This window comes from Triticum aestivum, chromosome 2D (assembly GCF_018294505.1).
Source record: "Triticum aestivum cultivar Chinese Spring chromosome 2D, IWGSC CS RefSeq v2.1, whole genome shotgun sequence".
Lineage (NCBI taxonomy): Eukaryota > Viridiplantae > Streptophyta > Magnoliopsida > Poales > Poaceae > Triticum > Triticum aestivum.
The window spans coordinates 635,344,674-635,361,936 of NC_057799.1; the positions used below are offsets into that span (position 1 = coordinate 635,344,674).

The 17,263-nt window shown below is 49.9% G+C and overlaps 1 pseudogene; it reads left to right on the plus strand.

Moving 5' to 3' along the window:
• The first annotated feature begins 10,545 nt into the window (after nt 1-10,545).
• Nucleotides 10,546-10,687, plus strand: LOC123056324 (uncharacterized; annotated as a pseudogene).
• Nucleotides 10,688-17,263: the final 6,576 nt, after the last annotated feature.

The window sequence follows — 17,263 nt, forward strand, 5'->3', positions numbered from 1 at the left end:
TGGGTCGCTGGATGAGTCACGATCCCGATCGATGGGTGCTGATCCAGATTGGTATGGAAGAAGCAAAGAGAAATTGCGCCTTACCAGGGCACTAGGGCGGGGCGATCTGCCACTTGGCTGCCGGCGGCCGGCCAAAGAGCTGTCCGCTGCCATAGTCGGTCTCTCCAGTCCTGCTCCCTCCAAACATCAAACGAGATCGGCAACCCGCTTGAGAATCCGTGGCTGGAAGGTGGAGGTGCTGGACGGCTAGAGGATTGGACATGGATCCATGACGTACTGGTCCGCTGCAGCTTTGCCAAGGAAGCGAAGAAGACAAGAGGGATTGGAGAGGAACATCACGCTTCGTGTGCAAGAAACAGGCAGTTGAGAAAATCACGCCCAAGCAGCCGTCATTTGACTTACGAGCCTTTAATGATGATAATTTAATGAAAATAGTTATTAGACGCGCAAATTCTGGGGATTTAGGAATGTATCGACCCGGATTTTCGACCCGGTTGTAGCGGGGTCGCGTCCCGCGATCCCAAATAGCGTCCCGAAGAAGAGTAGCCTTCTTTGACCCTCGATTTCAACCGTGGCGATCCGCGTCCCGCGACCCCGTTCCTCGACCCGATCGACCCAAATTTCTGGCAACTATGGGCAGCGCAATGAAACTGTCAGCAAATCTCGGCCCAAGCGTCTCCGCCACAATGCTGCGTGACATGTCACATATCTTTGTCTCTTGCAAACAGACAATGCTGCACTTAAGATCAGCAACAAAAATCTGGATAGCCCTCCTCTTCGCGGGGTTATTTATCCCCCTCACATTCCAATTCAGATAGACGCAATCCATAAAGCAAACAGGGGGAACTCAGCTACAACACATCTCTGCGGCAGCACTACCTCGCAGCCGCAACACAAACCGCCGGAGCTAACACCAAACTCCCAGCCCTCCACCCAAACTCTAACAAGAAGATACATTGGCAGAACTAACATAGAAACCTGGCTAAAAACTCAGCGATACAGAGTCTGAAACGGATCTTCAGACGCAGGCCATCCGCCCTCCCTGCCTTGCCCCCTTCCCGCCGCTGGTAGCATCCATCAGTGCCTCAATCGCCGATATGATTGCCCAGGCAGCGGCTTCTTGTACAACTCCCTGTACTTGAGCAGATCGGCCCCCGTCGGCGCCGCTGCCGACGCCTCACCCGCCCAGATGTCGCTTTTCTTCAACAGGACCATCTGCACCTTGTCCATTGTTGACCACCCCGCGGTCGGCTTGGCTGCCAGCCTCCCGCTGCTTCTCTTGGAGGGCTTCACCGCCAGTGGCGCCGCCGGCTCCTTGGTAACCGACGGGCAGGGCAGCAGCGGCGCAGGTGGTGGGGAGGAGCAAGATATGAGGAACAGACGGAGTGGATCAGCTGATTCCACCTCCTGCTCCCCCGCCCTAAAGAGCCCAGCTCCCCCTCTTGGGCCAACACCAGGCGGTCACTGGCAGCCGGCGGCCCAACCTGTATCGGCCCATCGTCCACATTCAGCTCCGCCTCCAGCAGCCCGCCTGGCCTGGCCAGTCCCTCTCCTCCTGGGCTTCCGCGCGACGAGTGCGGTCCCAACAGGGCCGCTTGCTCATCGCCCCCAGTCTCCTCTTGGCGGTCCACCGCCAACACCCGGGCACATGCGCCAGTGGGGCCCTCTGCATGGAAAAGGCCATGCACGTCCTCCGCTTCTCCCCCGCTCGTCGTCCCCCCTTCCTCATCTAGCCCTGGCCACTCTATATCTTGCTGCCCCGCACCAGTCGTCAGGGTGGTGACCAGAGGTAGCAGACTTTCACGAAACCGGTCCGCCCCGTCTTCCGCCATCTCCGTCTGAGCCACTGCCTCCTTCCCTCCTTGACCCATGTTGACCCCATCGATGTCCTGCTGACCAGAGAGCATGGGTGCATCATCAGACCCGAGGAAGGGGTCTACCACGGACCGCGCGCCCTGGACCGCATCGGCGTCGATCAACGGCGCATGAGGCACCGTCGACGAGCCGGAGTTCCTTCGGCCAGAGCAGCTGTGCCCCGTCTGCCTGCTCCCCGCTTCAATCCGCTGCCGGTCGGCTCCACCTTGCCGCAAGCCAGCACTAGCCTGGCGGAAACCCTCTCCACTTCCATATGTCTTCCTTCCTCCCCCTTCGCCACCACCGCCTCCATTGTCGGGGAAGCGCAACCGCGAGTGAGCCGACTGCCTAGGTGGAGCCGGCGGGAAGTCACCATCCTCGTAGCTGAGGAACCATCTATAGCCCCATCTTCCCGGCCAAACCGACACCACTCCATCCTCCGACGGCAGCCCGCTGATCCCACTATCGTCGCTCATTTCGCTTCCCGGGCTCAGCGACGGCGGCCGCGAGAAGTCCACCACGTGATCGAGATGGATGAGCACCGGGTGCCCCAGCATGCCAACCTTCCCCCATCTCGGAGGCACCTCCTCGAATATGTTGAGCTCCGGATAGTGCATCCCAGGCAATCCCGACTCCCTTGGCTCTTCCAGCTGCAGTATCCCTCTTGTCTTGAGCTTCTCCAACGAATCCATCCACACCCACAGGCGCAGGCAACCGGTCTCCTCCTCACTCCGGACCTCATCGTCAACCCCTTCGATAAGCATGGAAGGGTCGAACAGCGGGGTGACGGAGTCCACATCCCACGCATGCTCAGGTACCCCCTCCAAGCAAACCCGCACCTTGTACAGCAGCCGCACCGGCGAGGCCTTCCGGAACCGCGACCATGGCGCTACCATGAAGGTAACACGCCCCAGCACCAGGTGGCCCTGACCTCCAATCACCGTGTCGCGAATCGCCGGATCTTCGAAGACCCACAGCAGCTCCCCCAGAGCCCTCATCGAGACCTTGACTGCGGATTCGTCGAAGCTGAACCACAGCGCAAGGGCCCTCTTGACGTCGACGAGCTCGAAGGGTAGCGGCGATCCGACCACCACCGCCACCACCGCGCACCTTGAAAGCTTCCTCTCCGCCCACTGTCAATCTTGCACTGCACTGTATAGTCACCACCGGAGCACCCAACACATGGTTGGCCTTGTGCCGTGGACGCAGACCATATGCACACCTTCCATCACCAGTGATCTAAACTGTTGTTGGATGCTAGCTCGATCGCCAGCCATGCGCTCTTTTTTTTGAAGCTGCTACCGCGGGCAAAAGCCGGCCTGAACCATTTTCATTTTCATAAAACAGAACAAGTACTACGCAACGACTACAAGATGTAGCACACAACACCCACAGGAAGGAGGCATTTTTACCCAGGGGTTCTAGTTCAAGTTAGCCTGTCCTACCACGCATGCATGTTTTCCCGCTCTGTGCTTTACATAGCATAGAGCATCCCAGCATCGAGTTTTCGGCAAACTTTTTTCCTTGGAACATCGATCAGCTCTCGTGCGACCATGCACACCACCGTAACTGGCCAGATCAATAGTGCTCGACACCATCGTGGGCTCGTGGCATCGACCGATCGATATTGCTCTTCCCAACCATACACATCATGCATTATTCTGCAGGCAGAATTGGATTCGACCGAGCATAGCCAAATCTGAGACGCCGACTTGGCATGCTGATACATCTGTTTCTATGATTTTGAGAATAGAATATAGCACTGCAGATCGGTCCTGATTTGCATGGCCCGGCCAAAAAATTGCAATATCTCTCGACTCGAGTCCGACTTTGACCATTGTGAAGGGCCAGTCACACACGGAGTTTCGATGCGTCGGTCCACTGAGCCACCAACTGTTTGGCAGCACTCAGCTCATCATCATGAGGCTTTGCGTGGAAGGAAACATCGATTGGAAAACGGAACGCCGATCGCTGTCTCCCGAGATCGCATGCCTTCGCCAGACACAGTTTCACTTTAGACCCTTCCCATTCTTTTCTTCACCATTCACGTTTTCTTTCTCTTTTCAGAGGCAGGAAGAGAAGATGGGGTGCATCCATCCATCATCATATATAGTTTACATATATGAACTGTGGGTGTGGATTAATGAGGGAGTGGCGACGACGGCGACCGCGACAACGTTCTTGTGAAGGAGAGAGGAAGGGGAAGAACGTGGAAAGAGGGAGGGCCCAGGCGTGCACGATGGCACCGGCTATGGGGAAAGATAAGGGCTTGATAGTCCCCCACCACTCCATGCAATGTATGTATGCAATTGGTTTGGTACGTTGTTGCTGCTCGCTACCTTGAGTGATGGGGATCGGCCCATTCTTGATGCCTGCCTGCCTGCCTGACTCACTACCATGGACTCTCAGGGACCGATCGTTCATTGATTCATGCAAGCTCTACACAAAATCATTTCAAATTTGAGCTGCAAAAATGGCCTCGGTTCGAAGTTGGAGCTGCAAAATTGTTCCCAGGCATGCCTAGCTTGCTTGTCTTACTCAAAGTGCGCTTTAAGCTTGTTTGGGAAGCCTACTCCTTTCAACCTTCGACGATTATTGTTTGAAAATGGAGCAAGTACATATGCAATTACTTGTTTTTTTCTCTCAGTACCATAGTAACTATCATTGGTTTTGTATTTTATCTCACTCTGGTATGACTGTGTTTTATGTGGGTGCCAAGCCGGGGACGTACGTATGTACGTATGTGTGCTCCTCCTGATTGTTAGATTGGATCGATGGAAGCGTTCCTACTCCTCCGTAGAGGAGCCGCGGGTATATATTGATTGTGGGCAGAAACAGCCTCTGCCTTGGCGTACAAGAAGCCCACCGATCGCAAGGATCCAACGGGATAGAGATAGGAGGTTACACGGGAGAGAGAAAGATAGAGATAGTAGTTGAGATTACATAACGTGAATATCTTTAAGTCTAACACCCTCCCTTAATCTGAACTACCTATCCTAAATTGAGATTGTTCTTGAATGCTTCAAATGGCTTGTACGGTAGAGCTTTAGTGAACCCGTCGGCCACTTGATCTCTGGAAGGAATAAAGCGGATCTCCAGCTTCTTCTCTGCAACCCTTTCTCGTACAAAGTGAAAGCCTATCTCAAATTCTCAATATGCTTGGTTCTGGCATGAAAGACAGGATTAGCACTTAAATAGGTGGCACCCAGATTATCACACCATAGGCATAAAATACGGTATTGCTTCACACCCAATTCTTCAAGCAAAGATTCAAGCCAAATAATTTCAGCAGTAGCATTTGCCAATGATTTGTACTCAGCTTCAGTACTTGACCTTGACACTGTTGCTTGTTTCCTGGCACTCCAAGAAATAAGATTAGAACCAAAGAAAACAGCAAAACCACCTGTTGATTTTCTATCATCGCTGCAACCTGCCCAGTCTGCATCAGAGAAAGCACTGACAAGTGTAGAATTGGACCGTCTAAAATGAAGTCCCAAACCTACAGTGTGCTTGACATATTGTATGATCCTCTTGACAGCTGTCCAATGAGCAGAAGTGGGAGCATGTAAGTATTGACATACTTTGTTAACAACAAAAGAAATATCTGGTCGTGTCAAGGTTAAGTATTGCAAGGCTCCAACAACACTTCTGTATTTGGTGCTTTCTTCCTCCTTAAGTAGCTCCCCTTCATATGCCGACAATTGTTCTGATGAAGATAATGGTGTGGGTGATGCCTTGCAATCCTTCATTCCCATCCGAGCCAAGAGTTCAGTGGCATATTTCTCTTGTTTCAACACTATACCATCCTGAACCTTTTTAACTTCAATGCCTAAAAATAAGCTCAAATCACCAAGATCCTTTAAAGCAAATTCTGAGCTTAGATCATGCAGAAGAGCATCAGTAGCATTCTGAGAAGAGCTTGCAACTATAATATCATCAACATATATGAGCACAAAGATAACCGTGTTTCTCTTATTGTATATGAAGAGAGATGTGTCAACCTTTGATGCAATAAAGCCAAGACGTTTTAACTGCATACTTAACCTGGAGTACCATGCTCAAGGTGCTTGTTTCAAACCATAAAGAGCTTTGTCAAGTTTGCATACATAATGAGGTTTTTGTTTATTTTCATAACCTGGTGGTTGCCTCATGTAGACCTCCTCTTCCAGAACACCATGCAAAAACGCGTTCTGTACGTCTAGCTGCCTTAGGCTCCATCCCCTAGACACAGCAATAACTAGCACAAGTCTGATGGTTGCAGCTTTTACCACAAGGCTAAATGTATCCTCATAATCAATACCATAACGCTGCTTAAAACCTTTAGCAACGAGACGTGCTTTATACCTGTCAATGGAGCCATCTGCCTTTTTCTTGATCCTATACACCCATTTACAGTCAATAATGTTTTTACCTTTCCGGTTTGGTACCAAGTGCCATGTTTTGTTTCTTATTAAGGCGGTATATTCTTCATCCATAGCCTTTTTCCACTTCTGATCTCCAAGTGCATCATCCAATTTTGTTGGCTCGCCTGAAACGCACAACATGCCATACGAAATAGTGCCATCAGTTCTTATTTTTGGATTCTTAATACCTTTTTGTAGCCGAGTTGTAACTCTTGATGTGATTGGTGGAGGCTGCTGTACACGCTGGCGCACGGCATTGCTTGTCGCAGAAGATCCTGGAGAGGAATCAGGAGATGCCACACCGGATCCAGTGGCCACGGGTGTGGTTTGTTCATTCAGCGCCGCACCGTCTGTTGCCGCAGAAGATCCCGCGCCAGATGAGCCTGTCGGGCGCATGTGCGAGTCGCGCCTCGCGGTTGGCTGCATGCGCGAGCCGTTTGAGGGGGATTCCCTGCGTGGAGACGTGGCGGCCGCGGATTGCGTCGCCCGCGCCTGGCCATGCAAACTGGCTGGCTCGCGATCCGGAGCGGATATCCGCGCTCGATCCGAGGAGGATTGGCGCGCAGGGGTGGCAGGCGCCACCAGATCGTCCTCGTTCGCCGCGCCAGCTTCGTCCTCTTCTTGCACATGAAATATAGCATCGTTTTGAACGGGATTTTGGTCATTTTGATCGTTTTGAACTCCATTTTCTTCAGAGACCTGCACACACGGAAGACAAGGACTGGTTCCAGTAGAAGTACTATCATCATGTTGGTTAGTGCAATTGTTTCCCCCGTGATCAAAATCTCGAAGTGTAGATGGAAGAAGAAGAATCTCTTGACGAAGGAGGGTGCCGGCATTTGGATGGAGAGATTCAAACGGAAAAATTGATTCATCAAACACAACATCGCGAGATATATAAACTCGGCCCGTGGGAACATCTAGACACTTTACTCCTTTGTGCATAGGGCTATATCCCAAAAACACACATTTTTTGGAACGAAACGCAAGTTTGCGTGTGTTATATGCTCTTAGGTTTGGCCAACATGCACAACCAAATACTCTAAGAGATTTGAAGTCTGGTTTGGCACCAAAGAGACGTGTGATGGGACTCTCAAATTTGATGACTTTGCTTGGTCGAATATTTATGAGATATGTGGCAGTGAGAAAAGCTTCATCCCAGAATTTGAGGGGCATGGAAGCATGGGCTAGCAATGCTAGTCCTACCTCAACAACATGGCAGTGTTTGCGTTCAGCCGACCCATTCTGTTGGTGAACATGGGGGCAAGAAACATGGTGAGAAATTCCAATCTTTTGAAAAAAGGAATTTAGTTTTTCATACTCACCACCCCAGTCGGTTTGCATAGCAAGAATCTTTGAGTCTAGTTGGTGTTCAACAAGGTTTTGGAAATTGAGAAACACTTGGAAAACATCAGATCGTTTCTTTAGCAAATAGATCCAAGTGAACTTGCTATAATCATCAATAAAACTAACATAATAGGAAAATCAACTAACTGATGTGGGAGCTGGTCCCCATACATCTGAAAAAATTAACTGTAATGGAGCAGTAGATACACTTGTAGATATAGGATAAGGTAGCTGGTGACTCTTAGCTTGCTGACAAGCATCACAAATTGACTCAACACTAGACTCATAGGGAAGATTATTCTTGCTAAGGACATGCTTAACTATGACTGAAGAGGGATGACCAAGACGACTATGCCACTTTGCCGAGGAAGGTTTGGTGACACTCCACGCTTGTTTATTCAACCATGATGAAGATGAAGATGATATGAGTGGATATAGGCCTCCCTCACACTTTCCTCTAAGTATGACCTTCCTCGTTGCCAAGTCCTTGATCACAAAAGAGTAGGAATAAAATATTATGAGAACGTTGTTGTCAAGGGCAAAACGATGAACAAAAACGAGATTTTTGAAAGCATGCGGAACATGTAAGACATTATTAAGATGTAAATCTTTTACGGGGGTTTTGACAATTGATTTTCCAACATGAGTAATGTCCATACCAGTTCCACTTGCCGTGTGTATCTGATCACCGCCATGATACCTTTCCCGCATCGTCAGCTTGTCAAGTTCCCCGGTGATGTGCTCAATAGCACCGGAGTCGGCATACCAGTTGGTGTCAATGCCATAGTTGTTGGTGACGAGGTTGGCTGCCTTCTTCTCCTCATGATCATCATCATAGAGATGCCAGCAAGCTCTTGCGCCACCGGCATGAAACTTGTAGCAGATCTGACACTCTGGATAGTCTCCTTCTTGCTGTTGTTGTTCTTGTGGTTGGGGACGAAGTCGTTGCTGCTGATAGCCGCCACTAGCACCGCGACCAGGAGAGGAAGAAGAGCGGTTCCCTCGACCGCGTCCTCCTCTGGTGCTTCGGCCACGACCACCCCTGCCACGGGACTGCCCGGGCCCCCTGTAGACGGCGTTGGCAGAGGAGCGGAAGCCTGCTGGTCCGTCCCCCAGCATCTCCATGCGCTGATCAAACGCAGAAATCTGCGCGAAGAGATCGTCGACGCTGATGGAGTTCTTGATTGCGCCGATTGCTGCCACGACGGGATCCCGATCAAGGCCAGCCAATATGTAGTCCACCATCTCTGGATCGGTTGCCGGACGCCCAGCCGCAGCTAGCTCGTCCCCGAGGTTCTTCATCTTGGCGATGAAGGCGTTGCTCGACATGTTGCCCTTCTTGGTGTTGGAGATGGCCATCCGTAGATTGGTTATGCAGGATTGCGACTGCGCAGTGAATATTGTGGTAAGAGCAGTCCACAGATCAAAGGTGCTGTCCTTACCGATGACTTGTGCAAGGATTTCCTGGGTGAGAGAGTTCAACAGGTAGCTCAGAACCTGTTGATCCTTCGACAACCACGGTCCGTACAGAGGGTTCGGCTCAATGGCCGTGGTTTTATCCGCCTTGGCGACTTCTATGGTCTTTGGCGGTGCGGCGTCGCTGCCGTCGAGGAGGCCGGTCACTTGTGCGCCTCGCAGTGCCGGCATGACCTGCGCCTTCTACAGGAGGTAGTTCCCCCTTGCGAGCTTCTCTGTTGGTGGAGCTCCTAGGTTGAGGCCGGCGGCGCTTGAGCTCGTGGCCATGGCGATGGAAGGGTGTTTAGGGTTTTGGTTTTGCTAGATGATAGGAAGAGACTTGGCTCTGTATACCATGTTAGATTGGATCGATGGAAGCGTTCCTACTCCTCCGTAGAGGAGCCGCGGGCATATATTGATTGTGGGCAGAAACAGCCTCTGCCTTGGCGTACAAGAAGCCCACCGATCGCAAGGATCCAACGGGATAGAGATAGGAGGTTACACGGGAGAGAGAAAGATAGAGATAGTAGTTGAGATTACATAACGTGAATATCTCTAAGTCTAACACTGATCAGCTGCCCCGCCGGGTGCCGACAACGAACGCGACGGCGGTGTCAGCGGAACACGTACGTACGGTGCAAACTTATGCACCAAGGTCGTCGATTCGCAAAGCCACTTTAGCCATTTGCTATGTGTACAGGAGTGGTTTGGACTGTTAGAATATATTGTAACATGGTATATGCGGTATAATTATAAACCGTATATACGCCCGGTAGGTTAGCGTGTTGCGTGTGTATTGTAATCAGGTAGTTGTGGTTGTTAGGGTTTATCCTCATCTCTCTGTATAGTCTTGTATAGTCTTTCTTGAGGATCAATCCAACACAACCGAACTGCCAAGATCTTGTAAACCTCTTTGCCTATATAACATGCAACGCGTCCCTGCCAGAGGCACACGCTTCATCCAATCTTTCATGGTATTCAGAGCCAACTTCCTCTCCAACACCCAACCCTAGTCATGGCTAGCTCCAGCTCCGCCGCCGCTTTTGCCCTTATCCCCATCGCTGATAAGCTGCACCGGGGTAACTACCTGGTCTGGCGCGCCCAAGCCCTAGCCACCATCCGCGGAGCGCAGCTGATTGATCATCTCAATCCTGATCATCAGTTCCCGGAGCCCAAGCTTGCCGACAAAGATGGTAAGCCGACAGATGTGCCAAACCCGGCGTATCTTGTCACCTTGGCGCAAGACTCGCATGTGCTGAGTTTCATCTTCAACTCGATCTCGCCACCTGTGATGATCCAAGTCGCCCACTGCACCAAGGCCGCCGCGGCATGGACCGCCATCAGGGAGATGTTTCTCTCCCAGACGCAGGCCAACATCATGAACACGCGGATCGCCCTCTCCACCACCAAAAAGGGCACCGCGACCATCGCCGACTACATCGGGCGCATGAAAGCGCTGGGCAACGAGATGGCTTTAGCAGGCAAGCCGCTCGACGATGATGACATGGTCTCCTACATCCTCGCAGGGCTAGACTACGACTACATCTCGTTTGTCTCGTCCATCTGCGTCGCGAGGACTGAACCAATCAAGGTAGCTGAACTTTACTCTCAGTTGATCGGTTTTGAAAAGTGTCTTGCTATGTTCGAAGGTGGCAACCACTCCTCCCAGTCCTCGGCCAATGTTGTCTCTCGTGGCCGTGGTGGTTTTGGCCGCGGTGGAGGTGGCCGTGGCAATGGTGGTCGCGGCAATGGAGGCCGCGACAACGGCAACGGAAATGGAGGAGATGATCTTCCTGAGGTCGTCTGCCAAATCTGCAAGAGGCCGAACCACACCGCCCTTGAATGCTACCGTCGCTTCGACATCTCCTACACCAAGAACGAGAAGAGTGCCGGATCTGCTACAACCTCGTCCTATGGAGTAGATACCAACTGGTATCTGGACACCGGCGCCACCGACCACATCACCAGCGAGCTTGACAAGTTGACCGTCCACAACAAGTATCACGGCAGCGATCAAGTTCACACTGCCAACGGAGAAGGTATGGAAATTAGTCATATTGGTCACACTACTGTTCGTACCCCTACTCGTGATCTTCATTTAAATAATATCTTGCATGTGCCCGATGCCGCCAAAAACCTTATCTCTGCTCATCGTTTATCCACTGATAATCATACTTTCCTTGAAGTTCACCCAAATTTCTTTCTCGTCAAGGAACAGGGAACGAGGAAAACCCTTCTGCGCGGCAGGTGTAGACAAGGCCTCTACCCCGTATCATCGGCTCCTTTTAGTTCAAGCAAGCAAGCATTTGGTGCAAATAAACTGCCTGTTGAAAGGTGGCACAGTCGGCTAGGGCATCCGTCATCTACCATAGTGCGTCATGTTCTTAGCCAGAATGATATTCCTTTTTCCAGTAGTGAGTTGAATAAAGAAGGTGTTTGTGATGCATGCCAACTGGGCAAAAGTCACCAACTTCCTTATCCTAGTTCAAACAGTGTGTCTAAAGCTCCTTTAGAGCAAATTTTCTCCGATGTATGGGGGCTTGCCCGTGATTCTATCAATAGGAAAAACTATTATGTGTCTTTCATTGATGATTACAGCAAATTCACGTGGATATATCTACTTAAGCACCGATCCGAAGTGTTTAAAGTCTTTCATGAATTTCAAACTCTTGTTGAAAGGTTGTTCAATAAAAAAATAATCACTATGCAAACAGACTGGGGTGGCGAGTATGAACGCCTAAATTCCTTCTTTCGTCAATTAGGAATCACTCACCATGTCTCCTGTCCCCATGCTCATTAGCAAAATGGGTCAGCAGAAAGAAAACATCGACATATTGTTGATGTAGGGCTCTCTCTCTCTCTTGGCCCATGCCTCTATGCCCTTGAAGTTTTGGGATGAGGCTTTTCTCTCTGCCACATATTTGATAAATCGCACCCCTAGCAAAGTGATTAATTTTGAAACTCCTCTGACACGTTTGTTTCAAGAACAGCCCAATTATCATTCTCTTCGCGTCTTTGGATGTGCATGCTGGCCGAATCTTCGCCCTTATAATTCCAAAAAATTGGAATTTCGTTCCAAACAGTGCGTATTCCTTGGCTACAACAACCTTCACAAAGGGTTTAAATGCCTAGATGTTGCTGCTGGGCGAGTCTATATATCCCGTGATGTTATTTTTGATGAAACAGTTTTTCCCTTTGCATCTTTAAATCCAAATGTAGGCACCCCTCTCCGGTCGGAAATCCTTTTACTTCATGAGTCTGCACCTCTTGATCATGGGGACGAACCTATAGTTGATCAACAGACTAATTTTCACACTAATCCTGTTGCTAACAGTGGAGAAAATCCAGTTTTTGTGCATGATTTTATGCAGCCAGAACAAGACGAAAATGCTGCGGAACACGAGGAGGATTCAGGTGCTGTGGGCAGCGATCCCGAGACTGCAGCGTCAGCGGGCGCAGGTGGCGCAAGCGGCCTAGGGGGCGAATCTACCTCGGCCGCGCAGACGCCGCCCCGGGAACGACGCGTGGCGCACGCTGGATCGCCCGCCGGATCTCCCGACACCGCGCCATCAGGTGGGCCAGCCGGCTCCCCTCTCGCGGGCCGCCAGGTGGGCCAACCGAGCGGGGGAGACGTGCGCACGGACTCCCGCGTCAATCTGCCCCGACAGGATGGATCCTCTGTCGCTGGCGATAGATCTGCTACGGGGGCGTGCTGACATGGGATCGCGTGCGGATCCTCCCCCTTCCGGCGGATCTTCTGCGCCACATGCACCTGCAGCTCCTGATGTGCCGACTCGACGAACTCGGTCACAACACGGTATTTCGAAACCTCAAGTTCGTACAGATGGCACAGTTAGGTATGACAAGCTCAAACCACGTTTTGGTGGTCTGGTAACTACTGGTGAACCTCATAGTTTGCAAGATGCCTTGAATGATACAAATTGGAAAAAGGCTATGAATGATGAGTATGATGCTCTTATTAAAAATATAAGACCTGGCACTTAGTTCCACCCACAAAAAATAAAAATATTATTGATTGTAGGTGGGTCTATAGGATTAAAAGAAAGGCAGATGGTCAAATTGACAGATACAAGGCAAGGCTAGTAGCAAAAGGTTTCAAACAGAGATATGGTATAGACTATGAGGATACCTTTAGTCCTGTTGTTAAAACAACTACTATCAGACTTGTTCTTTCTGTTGCAATATCCAGTAACTGGAGTCTCAGGCAATTGGATGTTCAGAATGTGTTCCTTCATGACGTTCTAGAGGAAGAAGTTTATATGAGACAACCACCTGGCTATGAGATAAAAGGCAAGGAAAATCATCTCTGCAAACTTGACAAAGCTTTGTATGGTCTTAAACAGGCACCTCGAGCATGGTACTCCAGGCTGTGTGACAAACTTCAAGCACTTGGTTTTAAACCATCAAGGGGAGATACTTCTCTCTTCTTTTTCAGAAGAGGAAAGATTGTTATGTTTATGTTAGTCTATGTTGATGATATAATTGTTGCTAGCTCATCACAAGATGCAACTGTAGCTTTGTTGGCAGATTTTAGAAGAGACTTTGCCTTGAAAGATTTAGGAGATCTACATTATTTCTTGGGAATTGAAGTAAAGAAAGTGAAAGATGGCATTCTTCCGACCCAAGAAAAATATGTCATTGATATTTTGAAATGTGCAGGTATGACAAATTGCAAAATTTCAAACATGCCTCTTTCAACATCTGAAAAGCTGTCAAAGGAAGCAGGAGAACCTTTGGGGGCCGAAGAGTCAACAAGGTATAGAAGTATGGTAGGTGCCTTGCAATATTTGACATTAACAAGGCCTGATATTTGTTTCCCAGTGAACAAAGTTTGTCAGTATTTGCACTCTCCTACCTCTCAACACATGACAGCAGTTAAAAGGATTTTGAGATATCTTAAAGGTACTATGAGTACAGGTCTAAAATTCACCAAGTCAGCTTGCGGCATTGTTAGTGCCTTCTTAGATGCTAATTGGGCAGGATGTCCTGATGACAGAAGATCAACAGGAGGTTTCTATGGGTTTTTTGGTCCCAACTTGATTTCTTGGAGTGCACGTAAGCAGGCTACTGTTTCAAGATCAAGTACTGAGGCAGAGTACAAATCCTTAGCTAATGCAACTGCTGAGATTATTTGGGTCCAAACTCTTCTGCGTGAACTTGGAGTTGCTCATTCACCAGTTGCTCGTCTTTGGTGTGACAACATTGGTGCCACATATCTGTCAGCAAATCCAGTGTTCCATGCAAGAACTAAACATATAGAAGTTGACTATCATTTTGTTCGAGAAAGAGTAGCTAGCAAGCTGTTGGATATTCGTTTTATACCCACAGGTGATCAAGTTGCTGATGGGTTTACCAAAGCCTTGTCATGGCGAAAATTGGAAGATTTTAAGAGCAATCTCAACTTGGTGAAGTTGTGATTGAGGGGGCGTGTTAGAATATATTGTAACATGGTATATGCGGTATAATTATAAACCGTATATACGCCCGGTAGGTTAGCGTGTTGCGTGTGTATTGTAATCAGGTAGTTGTGGTTGTTAGGGTCTATCCTCATCTCTCTGTATAGTCTTTCTTGAGGATCAATCCAACACAACCGAACTGCCAAGATCTTGTAAACCTCTTTGCCTATATAACATGCAACGCGTCCCTGCTAGAGGCATACGCTTCATCCAATCTTTCATGGACCAAGCTAGGCATGCGGAGAAGAGGAAGTCGTCTACTGTCTGCCCAAACCAAAGCTTATCCCCTGGGAACTGAAATGAAAGCAACAGCAACTGCCATAGCAGTGCTCCTATGTTTTCTGCAGCGTTAGTGGAGTGCTAATTTAATCTCTGCTCTACCATTGTTTAGTGCTCATAATTGTGGCCTAGGGCAGCTAGCCCCTGCTAGCCTCGAGCAAACCAAGATTTGAGAAGTAGCCACGGACAGAGACTCCCTTGGTAGCTCCATGACACTAAGAGCGCGATTAACCATTAGGATTTGTCACATCTTGTCTTGCAACAGGCTATCCAGGAATTCAAGGGTGTGGTGGTAGACATGTGGCGAGGTCAGAGTAGGGAGAAAACAATGAGGGGAATTTAAACCTGATAGGTGAGTTGATCTTTGGAATGTCAGTGGCAATGACGTCAGTGGTTTTTAAGAAAAAAAGAAGCCACTAGTTGGGACAAAGACAGAAAGTGGTTAAGCAACAATATAACATAAAGCATACATATTCGTGTTCTGCTCGACCGTGTGAGCTCCAAATGGAACTGATAGAATACCTCCAAATGGAATTGATAGAATACAAGCAAGTAGCACATTGCCTTGTAAAGTTTTCATATAATAATTTATATACTCCTTGAAGATTTTTTTGAAAGTGGCCAGCGTAGCTGGTTTTCATTTCATTTAGCTGGGAGAAAGTTACAGAAGCTGATCAAGCGATCATGGAAAAGAGAGGCAATCCATCTTACTTCGGGCCCCAAAGGATCAGGCCATCTGGAAAAACCTAAGCTAAAACTAAGTTAAAACGACATGGAGATATCTCACGTCACTTCCCCAAAGAGCTGCTGGATGCATCGTGCACCAGCGAGTCACCATTGCTCCATGTCGCTCTGGCATGCTTTGATGATGTGCCTAGCGTCAGCTTGCCCCTGAAAATGCATGCATTTCTTTCCAGCCAGATCTGCCAGGAAATGAGGGCGATCATGGTCTTCGTGCCCTTCCTGTGTTCTGGGGCAGCGGAAGCCACAGTCATCTGAACTTTGTCCGTTGTCGTTGCAGCACTGCTCCACACTTGCTGGTTTAAAGAGCTGCACCCCGTCCAGGAGGCCGCGGTGTTCCAGGCCTGCATTGCCACTGGACATTCCCAGATCAGGTGCAGCGAGGTCTCCAGGTTGCGCAGACACATGGGGCAAAAATAACCATTCGTCCATCCTCTTCTTTGAAGGCGATCGTTGCACCAAAGTCTCTCGAGGTGCAAAAGCCAGAGAAACATCTTCACTTTCCCCGGAGCCCAAATCTTCCAAATGATAGTTTTGAAAACTGCATGTCTGATTGCCTTCGAATTGTGCGTTGTACGCCGAGCTTGTCGAGTAGTTGCCCGAGCTGTTGAACTTCCATTTGATCGTGTCCGGGGCCTCCGGATCCAGATTGATTTGAGCTTGCCTGATCTCTCTTGCCAGCTGCACCACTTGATGCACAACGTTGTTGTAGTCGCCGTTGCGAAGGTCGAGGATCCACTGATCATCAGTCAAGGCCTCCTTTATGCTTCTGTTCTTGCGGATGGCTCGGGCGAACAAGTCGGGGTAAGCCGAGCAGAGTTGCCTCCCTCCCAGCTAGGAGCAGGACCAGAAGGATGCGGTAGCACCGTTCCCGATGGTCACCACCGTGGAGGCCGCGAAAAGAGCCCGATCAGCAGCGTCGTATGGCGTCCCGGTGCCAACCCATGGCCTGGTTGGCTGCCTCCAGGAGAGCCATAGCCAGCGCATCCGTAGAGCCCGGGCGAAACGGCTGAGGTCAGGGATGCCCAGTCCGCCCAGTTGCCCAGCGAACCTTGCATTTGCCGCCCGAGATTTCTTCGTCTCCCGCCCAGAGGAAGCGCCGTCTTGACTTGTCGATCTCCTTTATGAACTTCTTTGGTATTCGCAGCACCGTGAACGCGAAGGTTGGCATGGCAGATAGCACGCAACGTACGAGAACGCGACGGCCTGCAGCGGCAAGAGCTTCCCTTTCCAGCCCACGAGCCTCGCTCTAATTCTATAAAGGATGGTCTGAAGGTGAACTAGCTTGATGCGCCCTATCGTTACAGGAAGCCCTAGGTATCTAAAAGGGAACGCCGCCGTTGCGCCAACGAAGTTTTGCAGAATATCCTGAACATCTATGTCGTCGCATCTAATGGGGATCACAGAGGATTTTGACAGATTAACACGCAGTCCTGTCGCATCGCCGAACAGTTGCAGCAGTTGTAGAAGGTTATCTATTTCTGCGCGAGCGGGGTTTATGAAAATGATGGCATCGTCGGTGTACAGACTTGTGCGCATCCGCGCCGCCGCGTCTGGGATGATACTCAGCACGCCTGATCTGGTAGCAGCCTCCAGCATCTGGTGAAGGGAGTCGATGCAGAGAATGAAGAGCAGCGGCGAGAGAGGGTCGCCCTGCCGTAGCCCTCGCATGTGCAAAAAACTTTTGCCCGGGACGCCGTTCAGTAG